The following is an 8,098-nucleotide window of genomic DNA, read 5'->3' as shown; positions in this document are numbered from 1 at the left end:
TTAGAAGATTTGCTTGGTAGTATAAACCAAATGGATCTAAAAGAATATACAGCCATATGAGATGGAGGCCTCCTCTCAATTAGAAGTGGAGTAGGTATCACCATCCCAGAATCCTCAGAACTGGGGAACAAAACATGGATTAGAGTGGACTCAGTGGTATTTTACTATAGACTTATTGTGATTCTAGCAATGGAAGAAATTATATCACTGATGTTGAGACAGTGGTCACTGGAGGTGCTGAAGTCAGGGAGATGGAACAAGAGGTGTAATGGAGCATTTTAAAGACTTGAAATTGTCCTAAATGACACTTCAGTGACAGATACTGGCCATTATATATCCTACCATACCTACAGAATGGAGTGGGAGAGAGTGTAAACTACAATGTAAACTATAATCCATGCTTAGTGGCAATGCTCCAAAATGTGTTCATCAATTGTTATGAATGTACCACACTAACGAAAGAAGTTGTTAATGTGGTTAAGGAGGAAGGTGTGGGGAGTGGGGCATATGAGACATATGGAAATCCCTTATATTTTTAATATAACATTCTATGTAATTTAAGTATCTTTTAAAAATAAATAAAAATATATTTTAAAAAAAACTTCCATAAATAAATAAATAAATAAATAAATGACATATACAGAATACATTATCCAGTGAAAGAAAAATATACTTCTATGGTGAACATGGGTCATTATATAGGATAAATTATATATTTGTTTACAAAATGTCTTAATAAATTTAAAAGTATTTGTATCATACAATGTCACAGTATATTTAGGCTTGAAAGCAAAACAGAATGAGAATTGAAAAATCCCAAGCATGTGGAAATTAAACAGTATTCTCTTAAATAAACAATACGCCAAAAAAAAATCATAGGGTATGGCAGTTTGCTATTGTTTATGAATTCCAAAAATAGATATTGGACTGTGTTTGTAAACTGGTCTGTTCCTCTGGGCATATTAAATGGTATTAAATTCAGGGGTTTCACTTTTACTTTATTAAATTCTGATTAACGCTTTGATTCAGCCTCATCAGTAGGATGTTGAGTCCCTCCACCGATGGTGGGCAGGAACTCACAGAGAAAATGACACAGCAGAGGAAAGTCTTAGAGTGTTAGAGTTTTGGATGCAGAAGCCCTCGGAGAGAGCCAGGCTCTTTGCCTGAAGAGACCAGAGCCAAGAACAGCTGAGAAAACACAGAAAGAAACAAACCCCAGGGGTAAAGACAAACCTTATGCTCATCTACAGCTGAGAACAGAAGGAGCTGGGACCATAGAGCCTTAGGTAGAGGAAGAGGACCACTGAACCCTCACAGACCAGTCGCCATCTTGCTCCAACATATGGCAACAACCTTCAGAGAAGGAAGTTGCTTAGGGTTTATGGTCTTGTGATGGTAAGCTTCTATCCCAAATGAATACCCTTTGTAAAAGCCGACAGAGTTCTGGTGCTTTCCATCAGCACCCCTTTGGCTGACTAATACATAGGGCATATTGGGAAATACTTTGAGGTGAATAAAAATGACAAAAGACGTAGCAAAAAATGTGATGCAGCAAAGTCAGTGCAAAGAGGGAATAAAAAAATAGCTCTAAAATTATTTACAGAGAAGAAAGAGCCCAAATTGAAGACTCAAGCTAAAGAAATTAAAATTAGAAGTTTAAACCAAGCCCAAAATGCCCCAAAAGATGGAAATAATATTATAATTATGGAAATAAGTGAAATAAAAATAAAAATTCAAAAGATTATTCTTTGAAACATTGAAAAAATTGGTAAAATTTTCACTAGGCTGACAAAGAAAAAAGAGAGAGGGAACAAATAACTAAGATGAGAAATGAATGGGTGGCAGGGTTGACTCCAAAGAAATAAAAGTTTCATGAGATACTATGAACAATTGTATACCAAAAAATTAGATAACCTAGGTGAAATACACAATTTACATGAACACCAAACTACATTCATAGACTCAAGAAGAAATAGATCTCAACACATCAGTAACAATTGAATAGAGTGAATCAATATTAAAACCCTTCAAACAAAGACAACCCCCTTAACTTGATTACATCTATAAAGACCTTATTTCCAAATAACACTATGCCTTACATATGCTGGGTTTAGGAGGTCAATGTATCTTTTGAGGGCCTACAAATCAACCCATAACACTCCTTTATTCCACACAGCTTCTCTTTTACTTCAGATGCATAAAACTGAAGCACTTATAGAGTATGGCACTCTTCTTTTTAGGGCAGGATGAATACAGCATGAAGCAAATTGCCAAAGTTATTATTAAGAGGTAATTCCTCCCCATTGAAATAGAAGAAACTGGACCAATGCCCCTTTCCCACACTTCCATCAGGTGACTGATCCTTTCTTTCACTATTGCTCTTCCGAGTGCCTTCTAGAAGAAGAAATGAGTCTTGTCAATTTAAATGAAAGAGTACTCAAAATGAGACTGATTTTTCCACTTATATTAGCTTCAATACCTCAGTGCATGAAAAGGTGAAAATTCACTCAATATTGCATTGAATTCCATAAAGTTGTCTAGCAGCATAAACCTTATGAGCTATGCTGTATTTCTATGAGATTACAAGCCTTGAAAAAGTTCTAATGAAACTCACAGAAGAGATGTGATTCATTGTCAGTTTCCCTTATCAATTACTCAGAAGGGAAATTAAAAGAATGAAATCCTCCTACAGGTAATAATCAAAGAAATCTAATTCTTATCTTGGTTGATATAATAGATTCTATTTGTGCTTTTGAAGTTGTTGCATTTTGCCAGTTTCTACTGCCTGGAAGGCTTCTTGTATGGAATAGGAACAATTCTTTCAGGGATTCTAAAATACATGTACTGCTAAATAGCTCATAAGCCACAAAAACTTCCAGTCACACAAATAGCCACAGCATAGTCTCCTACACACCAAGTGTAGAACACATAACTTACTTTGGACAAAGGGAAATTTATATGCTTTATGTATAATAATAATAAAGTTACTAAAGACTGTACCTAAGGGAGGGAAAATAAAGAGAAATTCTTCTACATTATTGCTTTACCATGATATGTTTCTACAGGTTGTGACCTGGGAACCCAAAGTTAGTTGGGAGAATTTGCCCAACAAATGTTTATGAAAAATGTTTGCTGATTTTGGTGAAAAAGAATGGCCACTGTATAACATCTATAATTTCTAGAGAAGGACATTGATTTTCCTTCCTTGTTACTGGTTTGGGAAATTTGCAGGAAGTCAATCTTATAATCAGATTTTATTTCTGGTGCTTTATTTTACCTTTCTGCATATCCATAGCCTCTTTAATCTCACTTTCCTTTCTAGACTTGTGTTTCCAGTCTTGCAAGAAGTTTTTTTTTTTGTTTGTTTGTTTTTTATTGATTTTGTAAAAATATTACATTAAAAAAATATATGAGGCCCCTTCAAAAAAATATGGAACGCTTCACGAATTTGCGTGTCATCCTTGCGCAGGGGCCATGCTAATCTTCTCTGTATCGTTCCAATTTTAGTATATGTGCTGCCGAAGCGAGCACTTGCAAGAAGTTTTATCATAAACTTCTGAATTCTCCTTGTTTGATTCATTTCTTACTGTGCCACTTCTTTCAGAAAGCCTCATTAGATTTACTCAGTTTCATTCCCTTTCCTCTGCTAAGTGGCAGGCTAAAGAGTACTGTATGCTTTGCATTCTTCTATGGCCCAGAGGCTTCTTTTTTAAACTTACAGATTCTGACCTATGGGATTTCCCTTCCCAGAGTTAGAATGTGTATGAACGTGGTTCTTAGCAGGCACTCTTCAAACAATCTTGGCCCAATTTTCCCACCCAATTTAGATATTCTCCACCTGGAAGTTTTCTCCTATTAATCTAACATCTGTACTGAGCCTATTTGCCTTTTCTTTTTTAACCTTTTCTGTGTTTTCTTTTCTGTTCTTTTCATAAAAGATTTTAATCCATTCAGTTTAGGTTTGTGTTCTTGGCATTCAGGTGATACCTTTTCAAACTACAATTTCTACTTCAACTTGAAATTATTACAGTTGTTCACTGAATCAAAACTGCCTGGTTTCTTTTTTTTTTTAATTTTATGAGGTCATGTTTATTTTTGACTTTTGTTACTTGTGGATTGGATGTATAGTCTAAGAAACCACTGCCCAACACAAGGCTCCGAAGATGCTTTCCTACCTTTTATTCTAGGAGTTTTATACCATCGCCTTTCCAGTTGCAGTCTCTAGAGAGGTTCCCATCAGGCTCTACTTAGCAGGTGCTTCTCAACTCCCTCCTGCAAACTTCTACTAATGGGGAAGTTAAGACAGTTGATACTTTGCAATAGTGACTCTTCACTTTGGATATGTTTACCTAATCAACACATATAATCCAGTGAGTTTTCTCCTCTAACTTTTCCCTTAAGTCTTTAAGAAGTTTTAGAATTATCTCCCCTTATAACTCTTATATATCTACCATGTTTATGGAGATCTCATTTTTCACTTTGCATCATCCTACCTATCCTTTAAGGTCCCAAACTTTCCTTTAAAAAATAATATTTCTTTATCTTTATAACTCTGTCTTCCTTTCCTTCTTATTCTTATTTATCCAGGACCCTGCCCTCCAAATTTCAGCCATGTCAATGGCCCCAAATTCTGATTTTTGCCTCCACAGATCCCTGAAAATTTCATGCTTTTGTCGTCTCCTGCTCTCTGTGCTGAAGTTCAGAAAGCTCATGCAGACAGAAGTGAAAATGATGGTTGAGCTTATTTGTTATTTTGAGTGATCACAGTCCAGAATTGCCTGTTCTTCACTGCCCAAAGTAAAATAATAATTTCACTTTTTCTTTTTTTAGAGATAATTTGTTTCATTATAAAACATCAACTCTCAAAAATTTTTCAAATATTGATTGGAGAGTGACACAAAAGTTCCTAAAAACAACTTTAGAAGGATATTTCAGGGATGTTAGCAAGAGATAATTCTTAAAATTATGTGGCAACAGTGGACAATAAGAGACTTATTAGACTCTTATTAGAATAATAAGATAAATGGGACAAACCTCTTGAAAAACTTCATGTGACAGTCAGGCATATCAAGACCTCAATTTATTTTTATTACTCTATAAGTATTGAGTTAATTTTTAGTTGAAAAGCACCGTGTTTTCTATTAAAAATCATGAGTTCATTTATGGGATTTATCTTTTATTTCTTTAAAAAGGTCAAATAAGATTAATATTAAGTTGAAGTATATAATAATCTGGTTATTTTATAAATGTGAAATTGTTGATTTTTGCATTATAGTTAAAAGCAATTATTGTTTTCCAAAATATTTTTGTCAGTCTCTTTTCTCTTAATATTTCCACAATGTAGTCAATCATATTATGCATTTTTAAGTTATATTTACCTTATTTTATGTTTTCCGGTGTTTGTAGTCCACACTAATCAATGAAAAATCAATGTATGTGACTTAAAGTATATATCTCTTAATTTTCATCTAGCCAATGTATTTAATTACATTAATTCATGTTTATGTAGGTAATTGATTATGATTTTCATTTTGGCAAATTCAGAAATGTATATTTTGCCTCTCAGATTTTTAACCTTTGATATTGCTTTAATAGAGATTTCATACTACAGGAATTCTTTCAAAAAGAGAATGTTTAAAGTGCAGTTAAACTGTATATTAGGATTGCAATTTTCTCAGAGTGCTATACTTCTTACCCAAAATAATGTGTTAACATATGCTGTTTTAAAAGATTGATTCCAGTAATAAAGTGAAAATAGAAGTATTGGTAGGTATTGGAGTCAGGAGATCCTCTGAAGCACCTCCCATTATTATCACGCAGCATGAAAAAGTTAAGAGGAAGTTGTAACAATCCTACACAGAAAGCACCACTAAAGATTGACACCTTCATTATGAGGGCTTATATTGTTCTACTAATAAAGTTTCTTCCCAACAATTGATGCCTGTTTGTGTGTGAACAAATGGAGGCATCAAGGAGAGTGTTATAAACAATATGAACAAATGGCTATTTGCAGAAAAGATAATTGCAGCAGTTTCCTTGTTATTCTGTATGTTTTCTATGTCCTTCAATTTTTTCCTTTGCTTTTTCTTATCTTATTTGTTAAGTTATCAAATCCACACCATAGAATTCATCCATTTAAAACATACTGTTTAACAATGTTTATTTTTCCACAGATTTCTGCAACCATCATCAGTATTTAAATTGAGAACTTCCTCCTTATTCCAGAAGGAAACTCCATTACTGTTAGCAGCCACTTCCTACTGCCCCCAACTGAAACTGCTCCACCTCCATTCTTAACTACCAGTAACCAAATTTCTATCCCTTGCTCATTTAGGATATTTCAAGAAAATTGAAAATTGCATTATTCTGAGACTGGTTTCTTTCACTCAGCATAATGTTTTCAAGGTTCAACATGTTGTACTATGTGTTAGGATTTTGTTTCTTTTTATTGCCAAATGATACTCCATTGTATATATATTTCAAATTATATTCACCATTCTTAAGGCAATACACACATGAGTACTTGCCAATTTTATTTATTAGGAAAATTACTTTGAATATTCATGTCCCTCTTGCTGGGTGGACTTACATCTTTATTGCTTTTGGTGTGTACCTAGAAATGAATTGCTGCATCATATTAGAACTTTATGTTACCATATGGAGTTAATGCAAAATTATTTTAAGAAGTTGCTCTCATGTTACATCTGTACCATCTGTGAATGAGGATCTAATTTTTCCACATACTTACTGACACTTGATATTCTTTTTATTAAAGCCACTATAGCAAATGTGATGTGATACCTTCCTGTCTGTTTGATTTTCATTTCTTGGAAGATTAATGATACTGAGAATTTTTGATGTTCTTGGTAATTTCTTCTTTTGATATTCCATTTTCAATTATTTGTCCAATTACTTTTGGGTTACAAACATTTTATCAGGAATTGTGGGAAGATGCCAGTGGGTTAGATAGGCAGGGCTCAACTCTGTCATAAACAATGGAGAAAGAACCAAAAGCTAGCTAAGGGCCCTGCTTTGGGGATCAGCAGACAGGAACAGTGTTTAACAACTCCCAGAAGGTGAGGGAAAAAGGGACAAAGAACCCAAATAACAAATATGAGTTCCCAACCCCCTGAAGTAGCCTAGAAAGGCTCCCCTTCCCCGACCACAATATATTAAGCTGGGGTAACACCCCTGGCTCACTGAAGCTGGTTGAGAGGGGAACAGACATCTTCTTCCCTGTCAGGTGTGACAAAGGAAAAAGGAGGGTGAATCTATGAGATTTTCTCCAGTGAATTCAGCCAGTAGTGCCCACTTTGAATTTCAGCTCTGGTCAAACCAGACACAGGAAAACAGAGGGAGATACATCTCAGTGGAAAGGTACACCAGTGAGCACCATCTGCTGGCCATTCTGGAAATTGCATGGACATAAACAGCTGTTGTACTCTGTACTCTACGCCTTGCGAGAAAATCTGCACCACGTTGGTAAGTCCCTGGTATGATTTTGATAATTTAAACTGAGCAATTTTAAAGACTTAGAATAAGTTGAAACAAATATCAAAGAAGTGCTGTGAAAAAAATAATAGGCGAGAGAGAAACTGGACATGGGAGTAAATTCACCAACATATTCAGATACCTAGACATCCACAAAAAATAACAAGCAATTCTAAGAAACAAGAAGAGATGGCCTAGGCAAAAGAAGAAACCAAATATCCTGAGGAGATAAAGGATTTAAGAAAATTAATCACTGAAAAACACACAACTCTCCTAAGACAATTTAAAGAATTAAAAGAAAATATGATTAGAGAGATGAAGGATATTAAGAAGACATTGGGTCTTCTTAAACAATTAGAAAGTGTGCAAAGTTAAGTAACAGGCCTTATTAGAACATAAGACATGTTGGACGGGATTAAAAATATATAAATGCTTGAGCAAGTACTTCTAACAAAATGTTAACTAGGAGGGGTGATAGTGAGCATTCTTGTCTTATTCCTGATCCCAGAAAGATTTTAGGATTTCACCATTGTAAATGATGTTAGCTGTGGGGTTTTCATATATACCCTTTATCAGGTTCAGAAAGTTTCCTTCTATTCCTATCTTT

General features: G+C 34.6%; 1 non-coding gene across 1 annotated transcript; it reads right to left on the bottom strand.

Moving 5' to 3' along the window:
- Window positions 1–3,424: 3,424 nt before the first annotated feature.
- On the bottom strand, window positions 3,425–3,531 carry LOC111761796 (U6 spliceosomal RNA). Its single transcript, XR_002795056.1, has one exon. It is a non-coding gene; the product is annotated as a U6 spliceosomal RNA (small nuclear RNA).
- Window positions 3,532–8,098: the final 4,567 nt, after the last annotated feature.

Source organism: Dasypus novemcinctus, chromosome 17, assembly GCF_030445035.2.
Source record: "Dasypus novemcinctus isolate mDasNov1 chromosome 17, mDasNov1.1.hap2, whole genome shotgun sequence".
Taxonomy (NCBI): Eukaryota; Metazoa; Chordata; class Mammalia; order Cingulata; family Dasypodidae; genus Dasypus; species Dasypus novemcinctus.
Note: the sequence above shows the minus strand (reverse complement) of the source record. Positions and strands in the feature narration are given on the sequence as shown.